This window comes from Nothoprocta perdicaria, unplaced genomic scaffold (genome assembly GCF_003342845.1).
Source record: "Nothoprocta perdicaria isolate Ctin4 unplaced genomic scaffold, notPer1 scaffold_103, whole genome shotgun sequence".
NCBI lineage: Eukaryota > Metazoa > Chordata > Aves > Tinamiformes > Tinamidae > Nothoprocta > Nothoprocta perdicaria.
In genome coordinates, this window is record NW_020454128.1 from 1,891,085 (window position 1) to 1,907,970 (window position 16,886).

The window sequence follows — 16,886 nt, forward strand, 5'->3', positions numbered from 1 at the left end:
CGAGGCCGCGCTGGGCACGGGGCGCTGTTATTGTGGGACGGGGCGCTGCGGACACGCTGCGCCTGCTGGCACCGGCCCTCGCGGTGCTGCTGGCGGTGACATCAATAACACTGCGAGGGCTCTGGCACCGAGGCTCTTGTTACCGTTGGCACCGACGCTATTCATATGGCTGGCATCACTATTTTTAAGTCAAAGTACACGGAAGTATTTTTCAAGGAATAAAAACTTTACCAGGAAAAGGAGAGAAGTAAAATTGCCCTGGACCCAAAGTACTCAAGATTTTATAGAGGTTCCAGTTTGAGCTGGATTTGGGGTTGGATCTGGATCAACATCAGAACAAGCTTCCAGTTTTCCAGATGGATGACGCGGTGGCTCGGGAAGGCAGGTTTCCAGCCCTGGGGCAAAGTGGCCTTGCTGGGGAAGATCACAAGGCCCTGGAGACATCCCAACAAAACCCAAGGCCTCCGTTTGCATCGGGAAGAGGAACTTTAATCTGGACTTGGTTCCAACCAGGGCCAGACAGGCCTTTCAGGGGAGCCTGGTGCTCGGGGGCACAAACCAGCTTGCCCACGTGGGACCCTGCCCCACCAGCACCAGCATGGCCGCGGCACAACTGGGTTTTGTGCTGGACAGTTGCATGCTGCAGGACTCGTTAACACAGAAAAACATGCAAAAAAAGCCAACTTCTTCTTGCTTTGAAGTTGCCAATCGAGTACTGTCATATACCACATAGGTGTGATTAAATTACAACCATCAGTTTGAGGAGTGAGGTAGGTTTTTTTAGGGTAGATTTTACCAAAAGAGCATTGCTTTCTTTGAGTACCTACTTCTTTGGTTTTTATTCAGAAATGGATTTTAATCTATCCATATGTGACTATGGTATAAAGATTACAACTTATTTTTATGAACTGTGATTAATGTACTTACCAAGATTTCTGTATTAAAAGTGTTCTGACTCTGGCTGTTTAAGATGATCATTTGTCCACAAAACGCACAAAAATGGGACAGGCTGCACTCATTTACAACCTCACCCAATTTCCTAGTTTCTGTCAAGAACATTAGTCAACAGCAGCACACAACCCTGCCAATGTTATCTGCACCCTAAATAGAGGAACATCAATTCTGTTCGGAGAAGGGACACCACATTGCTCCTCATCTACAACCACCTTCTCCCACCTTTCCCAGGCTGGGAGCATTTCCAAGTTCTCCAAGCACACGCAGCGCTGAGGCTGGCTGACACCCGCTGCCCAGTGCCTTGRTTTTTCTTAGGTGGCTTCCAAGGCCCTCAGCACCCCAAGCACGGAGCAGGAGCGGCCGTTTCCAGCAGCTCCCACGACCCATCTGCATCCGTACGCTTCCAGTAAGCCAAGCGTGCAGCCAGCGAGGCCCTACAAGCACCACCGAGACCRCGTCTCTCGCAAGAAGTGGCCAGCACGAAGCAGATGCCAAGGGAAAGCGCAGAGCGGCACGTGCCCATAGGAGCTGGGGATTTACAGGTGGTTTCCCAGGGAGGGATGGCGTTTGGGAGGGATGGCATTTGAGCACGGTGTCCGACGGACCCTGTTGTTGGGTTATGCAAACGTGACATCTACCGTCAGCGCGCCCTTACTGCAAGAGCAGCCCGGGCAAGCTGTCGACACGTCTGGGACTCCAAGCACGAGGAGCCTGCGGCTCCCGGGCTCGTGCTGCACCCACCGGAGCTTCTCCCTGTGCGGAAAGGTCCCTGCAGCCGGTGTGCTACAGCCCTGGCGCGCGCCGCCAGCACCTTCTCCCCAGCCSGCATGCAAAGCTGCCTCCCGGCGGCCCTCTTCTTCCTCACGTCTAGGGAAGACGAGGTGTCTCTTCTGGGGCGCTGATAGAGAAGGCTGAGAGGGGATCTGATCAACATGGATAAGTTCATGAAGGAGAATGTAGGGGGAAGGGGCCAAGCTCTTCTCAGTGGTGGCCAGGGACAGGACAAGGGGTAATGGGTGCAAGCTGTAACACAGGCAGTTCCATCTCCAGGTGAGGAGGAACTTCTTCACTGGGAGGGTGACAGAGCCCTGKCACAGGCTGCCCAGGCAGGTTGTGGAGTCTCCTTCTCTGGAGGTCTCCAAACCCACCTGGATGCCGCCCTGTGCCACATGCTCTGGGTGTCCCTGCTGGAGCAGGAAGGTTGGACTAGATCTCTAGAGGTCCCTTCCAACCTTGAACATTCTGGKATCATGTCCCCCTCACCCGCTCCATCACTCAAGAGACCACAGCCCTCCTGCTCTTCACACCCCCAGTGCCCATCAGAGGACAACAGAGCCCAGGACTCTCTCCTGCCGCTCTCCAGCATCTCCCACCGCCTCCTCCAGGCTGCTCCCAACTCATTTCATCCTCTGACCTTGGGCTATGCATCCTGTGACACCAGCAAGGGCATGGAGGGCCTGGCAGGGGGAGGCTGGAGCAGATCCGCGTTTGCAGACACAGAGGCACCAGACAACTAATGAATCGGTTAAACCCAACCCTTCGAACACGACGCTCCCGACGGCCACAGGAAGCCCTAATCGTGTCAGGTTTTATTGACCAGAAATCAAAACAATCCTACCCTGCACTGAGSCGCTATATCAAAGGAAGGAAATGTCACTTATAGCTGCAGATTAAGGGGTTTTCTCCCTCCCCGCCTTTTTCTAGTTTCTCATCTCAGTGGCTCTTTCACAGCCACCCAGCACTGCACAAATCACTATATTCTTAAACAAGTGAACAAAAGACTGCTGGCGGAAGCCAGCGCTGTGCAAACTTGTGCCAATTCATGAAAACATTTAAGATTTCCTAGCTATCAACCTCAGGAACTCAGATCCCACTGCATCTACCAACCAAATGGTTTGCCATGGACCAAAAGCAGCTCTTCCTGCAGTGCCATGCGCCACAGGTCGGACTTCTGACATAAAGTCCCTAATTCACCTGCATAGAGGGTCCCCAGCCCCAAGCAGGGGCACAAATGAAGGGCAGATCTCCCCCTTCAGCCCCCAAAACTGCTCGGAACACAATGGGCTCTTCCAGCGAGTCTCGGTACAGGCGAGGATAGGGCTTGCGTGGATTATTCTGTGCTGTAGATACTGAAAAAAAGTTTCTTTTGCATCATTTAATGCATGGAGAGAAAAATTACCTCTTCTGCCACACACTAAACCTCTTTTTGTGTCCTTATGTGCACTAAAATAATGTATTTTCCATGTCACACTCCGCAGCTGTCACAGAGAGGCATGTCCCTGAATCCATTACTGGGTACTTCCCACAAAATGCTGCAATGAATTGCTAAGCATGTTTTATAGATTAGCTGATCCAAAAATCCCTGCTACGCAGGCCTGTTCCGTGATCAGGCTTCGAAACAGTAGAAAACCCATGAGATSATTTAAACAGAGGAGAAAAGCAAAAGGAAAGAGGAGTCTCCTCATCAGGGTGCTGAATCAGATTCACTCCCTTTAGAAATGTTGCCCAAACATCTGTATGGTTTTTCTATGGGCAACTACATTGCAAGGCAGGCCTCTGCGCAGGACCACGGGTGCCTGGGGAGAAGGGCAAGGAAATTCCCGCTGCCTACGCGGAGCTTGGAGCCAGGCTGGAGCTCAGGGACCGACCCTCACATCGCTGCTCAGACTTCTTGGCACCGAGCGGCTGCAGCCAAGGCCTCGCTTTCCAGAAGCGCTGCCCATCTTCTGTGCACCCATGTCAAGCTCACCCGCCTGGAAGTGGAATCCCAGGCTCAAATTCCCTCCGTTTCAGCTCTGCTTGTGTGAAATGAGGGCAGCAGCTTCTCTACCCTCCCTTGCAATTCAGGAGCCCTCGCTCACCTCCCCTGGCTGCACACAGGCCGAGCACCCAGAACAAGCACCTAATGCATCCCACCATGTGCCAGGGCCCTTCTGCATCTGCCTGCCTTCCCCAGGCGGCTGTTACAGCAGCCCAGCCAGCCAGGGCTGCTCTCAGTCGCTTCTGGACCATGAGATGAACAGGGCTTGCAGTGGCGACGCAGCCGCCTCTGCGCCGCGCTGCCCGTGCCTCGGGTAAAGCCCTGAGCAGGACAGCAGCTCGATCCGCACAGCTCCAGGCAGGCTCTGCAACAGCCCAGCATCCAAAAGGAGCAAGGGAGAAGCAGCCACCGTGCGCCCGGATCAGTCGACAATCACCAGTCCTGCAGACAGCTGCAATTTGCTGTGAATTTTTCATGCTAGAATCAGCTGTGTGCTGCAGGCACCTAGCCGAATGGAAAATAAACCTGAAATATTAATGACGCGTATCAGAGCGCAGGCAGGAAAAGAGCTACAAACGAGGACAGGGAACCTTAGATAGCCCGGCAGAATTGCTCTGTTTTGTGAGGTAGAGCAGGTGAGGCAGAGCGAGCACCCACTGCTCCGGAGGCACCGGGGCTTGCCAGGAGGCTGGGCACTCCTCACGATAATGCCCTATTCCCATCTCCAACGCGGAACTGATTTACTCATTAGGTGCTCCATAGCAAGCTGCGTAAYGCAGGAAAGCCCTTCTCCCTTGCTCTGCAGCACGACTGAGGCTCCAGAAAACCCTCCKGGAGCTGAAGAGAGGCACCAGGGCTGGGCACAGCCGCCAGTGCCCCTGTGCGCCGCTCCATGACACGGCTCCAGCCACACGAGGTGGACAAAGGACACAGGAAAGGGGCACAACAGGGATTCATTCCACATGTTTCCGTGCAGCTGTGCAGCCTTTAGGAGCCAGCAGGCAGACTTCGCCCTCACTGAGGTGACCTGGCCTAAAACTCTTCAAATTTAACCAGAGTGCAAGCCCAAGACCCTATTGTCAGAAGTGAGAGCTCAAGTTCCTGCCAGTGCTCATGTTTTCTGCTTCTCTTGACTGATTGTATTATCAATTTCACACCTATTCCTTATTCCTGCAGCCATTTCCTTACCTGAAAAGCTGTCCTGACTGGGGGTTAGAGTCCTTTTCTTCATCACTGCCACCATTAGGAACACTGCAATCAGGAGCATAGTGCCTTCTCATTACTTATTTAAAACATGCCAAGCAGTATGGATGGTTTTGAGAGATATATGCCAAATTACACCCAGCAGGAAGGGGGCTGCAGGGGATCACTGATAAAAATATGCCCTTTCTCAGCGCCTGCAGAGCATCCGTTGTGTGCAGGGAAGCTTCAACCTCAATTTGAAAAATTCATGGGTCAGTAGTTACCTCTTCCTAAAAGGTCTCGAATATTCTGTGGTCTATTTTGGTGCAAACTACTACTCAGAAAGAGAGAAGGTGCTAATTGTGGGTCTGCTGAGTTTAGGCACCCTGTTCTGTCAGGAAAGCAATGATGATAAGATCCCGGTAAGGGTACCCTCCCCCAAATTCACCTAACACCTTTCAAAGAAATCGATGCCGACACGTTTAGCAGACGGACTCGATTCCAGCCGGCCCTCAGGAGCTGCAGCCTCRGGCACCGCTGCTCAGCCCTGCCCGGGACAACGGCTCCCACCACCCTGAAATCACAGCGAGAACAACCCGGGCTGCAGCTGGCAGCAGCGCCGCTTCTCCCGCGAGCCGGGGCTGGCACGGGGCCACATGCCATGCCCTGCACCGCCTGCAGCCGCCTTCCCCACGCCAGGCGCTGGATGGAGCCATGCRGCCGCAGCAGCGCAGGATGGAGCTGCTGGCGTGTCCCGCACTGCTGCGGAGGCCGGGGGGCTCCGTGCATGCCCGGCCTCCCCTCGCCTGGCAAAGGGGACCCGCCACGAGGCCGCGGGCACCGGTTGGGAAAGCTGCGCTCCGGCCCTGCGAGCCGCAGCGCCTGCCTGGGCTGCAGCACTGGAACTAAGGGAGTTGCTTCCCCTCTCCTTAGCACCATGGCCTCTGCAAGGGTCAAGCACCAACATTTGTTCTTAAGCACTGAAATTGAGAGAGCTGCTTCCTCTCACCCAAAGCACTATTGCTTTTGAGATGGTTAAGCACCAGCATTTGTTCTTAAGCACTTAAGTTTAAGAAAGTTGCTTCCCCTTCCCATAGCAGCCTTGCTTTTGCTCTCTCACACTTTCTGGCTATGTGCTATGTTGCCTTGTTGCACTGTATTAACATACCCTATTTGTTTCCCCTAGCAAAATATTCATYCCATTTTCTATTTTTATGGTAACGCTAGAAGTCCATTTTCTGACTGCACTTGCACTGAGCTGCCTGACGGACAATAAATCTAATTACTCTTAAGTTAATGGGCAGGACACCAAAACTGAAAGCTTTTATTTTCATTAAACATGATTAGATGTGGCATGTCTTTTATCAAACCCATCTCTAATATTCACTTTATTAACGAGTCCAGCACCCCAGACTGCATAATGTAATTGTCAAGGACAGGCAGTAAATTTATATCAAACACATTAGCAGGTGGGGACAGCAACTTAAGCAGTAAACACATCCAAAATCCTCTTTAGAAGGGATTGTTGAATYGCACATGGGCATTGCCCAGGCCAGCAGGGAAGCTCCCAAACCCTCCCTGCTGTCAAAGGGGTCAYTGCCTGTGACATCCATTTCCAATCAAGATATCAGTGGCATTGGCTTGGCTGGAAAAGAATTATTGGTCTCGCTGTGGAACAGACCTAARCCTCATCTAAATCACTAGCAAAGATTGCCATCCACCATAGGGAATTTTTGATTGCACTCTGGCAGACAAGCAGTTAAGTCTTGTTTAAGCAGTTAGCCTTGGGAACAACTATTAGTGATATTACTTTGTATTTTATATGATATTAATATAATGATTGTAATCCCTAGCATTGTTAAATACGAYGAGGTAATTATACTTCTGAATTAAAATGCTGCCTTTTTGATGCAAGCTTTTTGCTGTGCAGCGTGCTAAGAGGCACCCTTGCAAGCAGGAGTCACCTATAGAGCATCTGTGACGACCTCGAGGCAGAGAGAAGAGATGCAGGAGGAAGCTCAGGCAGCAGGAACGTCACCTCTCCAGCCGAGGCAGCGGGGCTATCCCAGCAYTTGGATGAAGGCAGGAGACAGAAAAACTGCTGCCATCCTCCGAGCACATCTGTTACAAACAGGCTCCATGCATGCCCCATAAATCTTAATAAGAAGGTTTGGCTTTAATGAAGCACCTGCTGCAAGAGGGCCATGAAGCTCCTGCCAGCTCCAGGGCTGAGATGAAAGTGTCCCCTGCTTAAAGCCCTTCCTTATTCCTCTCTATTAAATCTCAGAATAGTGTGATTGATGAGGGGCCATCCGCTGCAGGTACCAGAAGCTATTGAGAGCTGCTGCATTTCCAAGAATTAATCTTTCCAAAATCAGCTCTGCCATGTAGGGCAATAGAAGATGTTTGTGTTACTTGAAGTCTGTGGTTTGTGCTCCTTTCCCCTTCTAAAAGCTCTGTTTCACCTTTTAAGTGGGATCTTTACAAGAAATAAAMATGTTCTGGAACAGAATAGGATGAAGTGACAGAAGCATTTCCTGCTGTGATATAATACAGGACTCAGGATGGAAATCTCTGATGAGCTTTCAGGATGACACAAGTATTATAACCCAAGAAACAACGAGTAGGCTCCAAATAACCAAGCAGCCCTTTAACSTCACTGAAGATGATTTTCTTATCGAGGTACCTAGGGAGAGACAGGATTTCATTGTCCTTCATTGTCTATATGTAGAAAAAATAAAAAATGTGACCTCAAAGCAAGCACCTCTTTGTTAACCTCGGGATCTGCTTTGTTATTTTCAGAAAGGCTGATTCTGCAGAAACCTTTGTGGAAACATTCCCAAAGGGAATTGCAGATTAYCCTGAGACAGCTCAAGTGTCCTGCTGCCAAGACACACAATTAAGAAACCCTAACAGAAAGAGGGAAGAACAGCAGCACAAAAAACTGCATGTCAAGGTTACAAATAATGGGAGGGTTAAATGGAGCTGCACTCCGATTACTTCATTTAGAGAATTTATGGTTCTTTATTYCACAGTGCAGAGTGATAGATGTGGCATTAGATAAGCCTGCAGTGCTGCTTTGTTTTTCCATAGCATGTGCCTTGTTTTGCACGTTAATCAAAACAGCGAGACACCCACCTGACAAACGGAATCATTTCCTAATAGATTTACTAAAAGATCCTCTGAATTGGAGCAATTCTGCTCTGATCCCTTCAAGTTGGCCAAGACTAAAACCCCACTTGCTTCTCTGCTTAAGCAATCATGCAGCCTGCAGCATAAGGAGATGCACAGCTCAGTGCAAATTAGCTCCAAATAACATATAAATCATGGATTTTCCTTTGAATTTTCCTTTTTTTCTTCTCCTCTTCCCTTCTGCATTGCAGCTGAAGCCTTGCTCTAACACACTACATTGCTGCTTGCAGCTCCACCAAGCCTACTCTGGGTGTTCATTTCATCAAGGATATTCTTAATGCGATTTAGAAACAATTTGTTTTAATCTAAGATTAATTACAAGCCTAGTAACCCTGGAAAAATAAATATTTTAAAGATCATGAATCCAGCTATACTACACACCCTAGAAAGCCTGACAGCAGTGAGGTACACAGGACAAAAATCAACATTACCTTTTAAAGCTCTTTACCTACAAATCACACATCTGCACAAGGGCCAGACAGGTACTAGACAGCACTCGGTGTGATCCCTATTGCTGTAAAAGCAGCAGTTCCAAAACGACCATCAGCACCATCAAATCCTATCCCGCTGAGTCCTAGCATAGTATTTTCCCTTAATTCCCATTTTAAACCTACTTCATCTTTCAGGCACACATGAGATTTACACCGCTAATTTTCCAAGCAGTGAAAATTAGTGATTCTGACCCTGAACCGCARCCCCTGCCCTAACCCAGGGGCAGTGATGGGAGCTGGTGGCTTRGGCCCRGTTTGCCATCGCTCGCACGGGCGGYGTGCRCAGAGGTGAGCAGCGAGGGCTGCTGCACAGAAGGGCTCGGAGGCTCCAGGAAAAGCCCGTGACAGCCCTGGAGAAGGGGCAAACACGACACCCGCCCTGGCGGTCACAAGCCCAGGCTGCTGGCCATGCAAAGCCAGCAAGGCTCGTGCAGGAGCGCAGTGCGGGCCCCGCTGGCAGCATCTGCTCGGGCAGCCTGCGCGCACCGCGGCATCTGACAACATCCAGGTACCAGCATCCTAATTGTTTTTCTCCTGCTGGGACATCTGGGCTAGCAGCTGCCCGTGGGCAGTTTGGTTTTCAGCCTTGCATTTGCTGCCAGGCAAGCTAAGGCTTCGCAGTGGGGTCAAGCCCACGCTTTGGTTTCCTCTCCGCATCTGACAAGAACGAGCCGTGACGGATCTTATCAGCAGCAGAAAGCCCTAGTTAAGAAGCAGTTTAATCCAAATCCTTCAAATCTCCCCGATTTACAATGAAACAGACCTGTCACGGAGCAGCGCTGGAGAGATGAGCGTGGAGCTCAGGAAGAACCAAGGGCCTGGCAGGAGGCTGCTTGGAAAGACAGCGTGGGCAGAACCACGAGGCACCTCTCGAAGGGCAGTCCGGGCTTCCCAGTCTCCAGTTTCCCTTCAGTCAATGGGCTGAGGGACAATTCAAATAAGTGGTTGTATTTTTGCCAGTTACTTGGTTGACCASTCCAATTTTCTCCAAGATCCTTAGGAAAAGCAGGTGATTTTACGTTATATTATGTAGGCAACAGCTGCTGGTACAATGGCTTTTTTTAATCTGCTTACTGTATTAATCTGCCTTAAATATATTATTGCTATAAATTTAATGTTATCAATCTCTTATATTGCACACATGCRTAAGGTTAGGCAATGTCACCTGAAGGGCAGCTGTGTTCATTTTTCTATATGAGCCACATCAAGCAACTGTTAGCAAAACCTTTGCTATTTCCAATGCAAGCATCTCCCAATCAACAGGAGCCAAAGGAATAAATTTCATTAGTGGAGCTAAAACACTATCGGAAGTTATGGGACATCTCAGCCCATGAGACAAGCTAGGGAGATCAAAGCCACATGCAACCCCAGTGACAGCTCTTTTCTCTCCCAGACACAGGGCCACCAGTCTCCTAACCAAGCAAAGGGATGGAAATCCAGCAGCAACTTCCACCCCCTGCACGACAGCGACGCTTGGCCCAAAGATGTTTATAAATTGAGCCAGGATTGAGTGGCAGGAAACCTAACCCCAACGCTGCAGCACATGAGCAGGACAGCACAGCCCTGTCCTACTTTCAGATACTCTTGACAAGCTCCTGAAGGTTGAAGGGATCTGCTGGACAGAAGGTCCAGCCTTATGCACGAGAGTAACTGAATAATAAGCATTGGCACCGTAGCAAGAGAAGCCTCGGTTGCAAGAGCAGAACAGTTGCATATTGCAATGCTGTCAACTATATTAAATTATTCAACAGAAGTTCTTTCACTTGCAAGCAATCTGGCAATTTGTTAAAGCTGTGCAGAACTGAGCTGGATAGAGTTCAACCACCCAAATCACGTGCATCAGCCCTCTGTGAATTGGATTTGCACTTGCAATTTCTCTCCAGATTTAGTGCAGAGTTAAACCTGACTACTAAGCATCAACGTGCAAGTCCCATCGTAGAAATACAGGAGGATTTCACTCTGCCTGGTGCCTGCTCCAAGCACATCCCCGCTCCAGCACCGGGCAGAGCGGARAGGCTTGGAGCAGGTTCCAGGGGCTTCGGAGGGGCCGCTCAAGAGGACAGCAGCAAGTCCATGTGCAGTGCAGGCAGCTGGATTGCTACGTGAGAGGGTTTTTTACAAAGTATAAAGAGCAGAAGTATCTGAGTACTGAAGTATCTGCTTCCTCTGCAGAGCCGAGTAACACATTTGGAAGATGCAGACAACTTAAACAGTCCTTTCTTAACTAAAAATGCCATGAGTTTGAAAACGAGAAGATAAATTCAATACCTCAGGAAGCATCTCAACTCAGTGGGTTATGGCCCCGTGACTCATGTCATCAAAATCGGTGCAACAAATGCCACGAAGAGAGAGCAACTGATTAATGTTCTATTTCTGCAGCTAATTTTAACACAGGGTAAACACATCAGGGCTATTTATAAAATGCCACATTACAAATAAAGGCTTAGTGTATTTACAGAGTAAACAGTTGATAGTATGAAGAAATTGTCAAACACAGAAAGAGAAAGCTGGGTGGGAATAAAGAGGTTACTCAATAGCAAAGCTGAAAAATGAAATTAYAGTAGGAAATGAAGGCAAATGATATTTCCAGCTAAAACTGCAGAATAATCTCACTTCAGCATTCAAACTGCAAGTCATTTATTTTCCTTACATCTTAACATCTCTGTGGCCATCCCCATTTGCACCAGCTCTTCCCACTTCAACAKGCACCAGCTCCCAGCCTCTAGTCTGTCCGTTGCCATTATAAAGCACTGCATTCAAATGCTCCTTTCCAGGGCTCAGTTTCTTACTAGCGCTTGGATTTCATTACCAATATTTACATTGAACAACAATCCTGAATTACATTTAGTATTTTCCAGTAGCTCTGGTGAACTCGCATGCATGTAGGATCTCTCCTTCCTTTTAGTCCYGTTAGGTTTTCAATTTGCAGACGTTTTATAACAGGACAACACTCCATTAGGGATGCATTTAAAGAGCCCACTATTAGTTATGTATTGATTTGCTATACTGAGAAGCAACGTATGAGAAAGACATTTTGCTTTTCAGTGGCCCATAAAATTGCAGTAACAACATGAACCAACATTGCTCGAAGCTCTGCCTGTTCCTCAGCTCCTCTGAGGAGCCAGCCCACCTTGTTTTGTCAAGGACTCACTTAGACATTGGATCTATTTGTTCCCCACTTAGCAGCTGCCAGAATTCAGCATGCACATATAGAAAAAATACATCCTAAAGTGACCAAAGAGAAATCACTCCTGCTTCCAAAAGCAACAGAAGGCACCACAGAACTGAAAAAAAACGCCCTCTTGAATCAGGTTTTTCGTCACTCAGCACATAACAGCACTTCCCTCCCTAGYAGAAATAAAAGGAAACTCAATTACTCCATCAACTTAGATGCTGGTTCAAATCCATGTCACTGAATGTAAATAAAGCTCCTGAATGTAAATAAAGGCTCCTTTGCCATTTACCTTTGTTTCCAGACCCTTCTTAAATAGCAACTGGCTCGGTTTCCCCACCTACGCTGGCAGAGGAAGTTTAATCATGACTACTTCTCATCTTTTTTTAGCCCAAGGGAGCCTTCGGATTGTGCCCTGGTGGAAACACGGTTATTAGGCAACCCTGGTATTTAATATGCATTTTATGGGGCATGAATGTTGCATAAAGGAATACAAACAAAATTAATGTTGAACACGTTGCTAACTTGGCTATGAAGAACATCAAACACCTAATCACGCGATTAATAATTACCCCACGCACACGGCAGCACAGTATTTATCGTATCTCCCCRTCCTGAGCAGAGGTCTCCCCTGTGCTCAATCCTTTTATCTTCCCAGACTTCAGGGGAAAACTCTCCCCCCTGCATGGGGTTTGATGATGCCTATGGCCACTTACACATAGCTGTTTCATCTGAAGTCACTAGGGTCCCCAGGCCACGTCAAGGGCTTTTTTAGCATCTTCTCCTCCCCAGCACAGCCCTATCCAAGGGGTCAAGCTCTGAAGCAGCTTTGCAAACCCACCGAGGCAGCAGCAGGTCACCCGTGCTCAGCACTTRCACTGGGCTGGCACAGTCATTGGAGAAATATAAGTTCGTTTCGTGCACTAACGCAGAGCTGCAGAGATGCTCCTCGGACACAGAGGAATTCAACAGATTCGCAGGAAGGCAATTAAGCTTCCTGGAGGTTTTCCAAGCTCACCGCAAGAAGGGAGAAGGAGGAAAAAGGGACTAAAACTGATTCAAAGGCAAACGCAGGCTGAAGTTTTAAGATGTTATCATCCATTTTGTTAACGGGGCAATATTTGTTTGCAAAGAACACGCAGTCCCAGGCAGGACTGCTATGCAAGTGGCTTTTGGTTATTCTTTTATTTAATAAGWTCACAGACATGGTAGCAAGAGGCTGAACGCCAGTGTGCAATGAAGCCTCCAGGCAGACCTGCAGGTGCAGGAAGTGCCCGACACTCAGACACTTTGATTTACTACTGGAGATTTCATTTCACAGGCTTGGCTCTCCACTCTACCGCACGGATACAACTCCTGAGTCACGCCTGTAAAGCCAATTAATGTAAGAGCAGCTAGACTTGTCTTGATTTAAAAAGCTATGAAAATCAGCCAGAAGAAAAAGAAAATACAAGCTCAGCTATTCAGTTAATTGCCAGGGAAGCTTGGACACAAGCACCACGGCYCCTGCCAAGCCCTGCTCAAGGGAGATCAGCCCCACAACTCCAGAACAAATGTAGCATTACGATTATTCCGACTAAAATGCATGGATCCTAGCAGACATTTAACATAGCTGTATCACACCTATAACCATTTGCACTCCCTTTTCCTCACAGATATTACTTTTCCAAAGTCCTAATTTTCCTTCTGTTCTTGCATTTGAAGAGCCTCAAGTTAACTCTAGTTAATTCTAGAATTCTAGTGAATTCTGTCAAGTTAATTCTTGGTAGCTATCAAGACAAAAGCACCAGGATGGCCCCAAGTCCTTCGACGTCAACTGCCCCGTTCACCTCGGTGTCACTGCAATGATCCAGCGCTGAACACTGCTCGCATTGCATTGCCCCAGTACAACGACCAAAGCAGCTGAAATAGCAGCATTATGCTCCTAGAATTAGCAGGGCTGCTTGCTGAGGAACACAGCCCACAGGGAAACTCAGCTTTCAAGTTATTCTCACCTCTAAAAATGCAAATAAATCACCTGCTCACAGTTCTGCTGGCCGCAAGGGCAAGCAGCAAGAAAGGGCTCTTCCTTTGAGCCACAAAAGCAGCAGCGGCCCCAGCTGGTTGCTGTAATTTAGGGTAACTTCTCTTTCTGCTGCAGAGGATCCATGGAGCCGACTGGGAATGGGGTGGGACACAGCAGGAAGGGCCCAGCGATGGCACCCGCTTTGCTGCRCATTTTCCTTTTTAAATAGCACCGTCACTAGCAGTGGCTTCTGAGCCAAAGAAAAGCCCAATCTTGTGGACTTCAGGTTCATTTTTAATGCAAAAGTGTCTCTGTTCCTATTGACTAATTCTTAAAGGACGATGCTTAAACCTTCAGACTGGAAACCGGTCGCACAGTCAGGCTGGTTTTTCTTCCTCTCCGCTGGCTCGCTCCGCTCTAGGTCTAGTTCTAATTTACAGAGAAGCTTAAAAGCGAGATCAACTATACAAACCCCTGAGCTCCTGGGCTTGGAAGGGCCCRACAGGAACAGTCCTGCATCTGGCTACACCAACATGCCTTGGTAGAGGGTATAATTGCAGCTGCAGTGAGCTAATTGGGAGAAAATTACTCATCAGTTTTTAATAACCTAATCAGGTCCTTAATGGTGCATCTGCACAGTATCTTCTTTGGGGATATTCAGCCCAATAGCCTCTGACACTGAAAAATGCTTTGTGTTCTTAAGAGGAAGGTGCTTCAACTAATGAAGTTTCATAATATGAAATGGAAAATGAATTAACAGGCCTGCAAATCCAACTGCTTCCCAGCACAGCTTGGAGTACCAGGTGAGTCCAGGCACTTGATTCTAATTGCCCCTGTTAAACAGGAGCCACAGAGTGAGCTGGGCCATGCTCACAGCAGGTCCAATTTAAGCTGGGATCACAGGTTGCAGGCTTAGAGGGGAATTCTGCAGCCTCAGACCTCCCTGAACTTGCCCACTTCAATTGAGATATTTGTGTGCGTCTTTGTTGAATCAAGGCTTAYGCTGCACACAGGCAGGGATAGGAAAAGTGCCGTTAAGCAAACGGGCTTTAGGGCAACCTGCTCTTAGACTGCACATGGGCAAAGCTTAGTGTTTGCTCAGCTTAACCCTCCAGGGAGCTGCTCCTAGGCCTCATACTTCAGCCTGCCTCAAACTGATAAAAACCTACAGGCCACTCCGGGTCCAACAAACCAGCACCTCTGAAGCACAGAGGGAAGAGAGTGGACAAAATAACCTCAATTGCACAATTGCAACTGGTGACATCCCCGGAGCATCCAGACAAGTCCACAAATCCGGATCTGAAATAGCTGCTTTTTCCTCAAAAGCTGCATTCTCCATCTCCTGTGAGCTCCTTTGGGCTATCAAACTAGAAAGCCTTGCATGTAAGGGTAGAAATCTGGAAGTTTTGCTGAAGAACTTGATGTCCCTAAGACGTATTTCCCTTTGATCTCAGCACATGGGAGCTGCATCAAGGCACAGGTAATTCCCTGTATTASTGGTATGTAGCCCAGTGCATTGCAGGAGAAGGATGATAACGGAAGTCTTTCTTTACAGGCRATGCCATTCAAGGATTTTATTCCCCCCACCCACCATCAGAAAAAAAGAGCTTTGAAGAAAAACAGCATAACTCACCAAATGAGCTCCAGCTGCCATTGCTAATGTCATGCTAAAATTTCCAGTAGAAAAAAGTTAAAGTTTTCAAACTGCATTTATTACAGAGAAACTTGCACAGAAAAAGTTTCTTCCTCTTAGGGCGAAAAGGCAATGACTTTTAGAGTGATACTTATTTATTTTTACCTTGATCTTCCACCCAGCTTTCTGTTATAATGTATTTTGGAACTTAGAGTTGTGTCCCAATTTTCTCTCTCTAAATGAGATTTTTACTGCATTCGAGCATTGGAAGGTGTTCAATTTAGAGGAATAATAAAAGGAAGTACTCAACGTCATTGCTAGTGGAGGATAAAGTCCGCAGGTCCTCAAAGACAGACCGTGATGCCCRCAGGAGATTAATGGGGCTCTGCAGGGAACGCAGGTCCCTCTGGACACGAGTCCRAGCTCGTCACCATTCACACAGTGGAAAAGCACTGTCCAGCACTGGTCCTTGGTCAAGGTACAGCCATTCCTGCTGGTTTTGATATATTATTTATCCTACCATCAACAGAGCATCTCTGTTAGGGCTGAATCGGCTTTTCTGCAGCAAGCAGCAGGAAAAGCTAAGAAATCTCTCATTAAATAGCTTGTACACTGGAAAAAGGTGAATCCCACCCACTTCAGACTGGCAGGAGGTGATGCAGGTTCATACATGACCTCTGCCCGAGCTTTGCTTGGTTCCTAGTGCCCATATTCTGACACCCTGGAGGGGATTTCTCAATCCACCCGGGTGTTTAAGGTCACCAGGAACACCCAGACSTGTGTTGCCAGAGGCCAAGCACCAGGCACCTCTGAGGTCACTACAAAAACTGCCTTTTGCTGTGAGATTACAGATATTCAATGAGATCCATGGATGGCAGGGTACAATCCTGAGCTATCTCCCACAGACCTTCTGTGCTAGAAAATAACGATTTTKGAGTAGAAGGGGAAAAAGCTATCCAGACTATAAAAAAAGCTGCAAAAAAAAAAAAAGCACATTAATCTAACAGGCAGCACAACTTGAACACTAAATGTGARTTTTCTTTCCAGAATTGTCACTGATTTGCAGGATGACCCTGAAAAACTCCTCAGCTTCAGCTTCCTTGCTTTCCCAGGTCCCGCCTGTCACAGCTACTTAAAGCAGAAGTTCTTGGGTGTTAATGACTGTATCCTGCTCCTTTGTGGAAGGGCTACACTGGATGTGAACAAGTTCCCCTCAATAAGGAAAAAGGGAATCGAAGCAGTGCAGCTCACATGCAATCAAATTGCTGAGGAAGGTGCCTACTGCTTGATCCCCACCCTTAGAGATAAATTTTGTCTCAAGGTGCAACGTGACGAATTCAGGTTAATTCCACTGAATTACAGCAATATATAATTGAGCTGCAAATCAGGCAGCTTGAGTTTAGTTTTACCCTAGGATACATCGGGCATAATTCCACTGAGCCCAGTGTAATTAGAGTAATGTAAAAATAGTGCAAGGATGTAAGAGACAGTCCCTG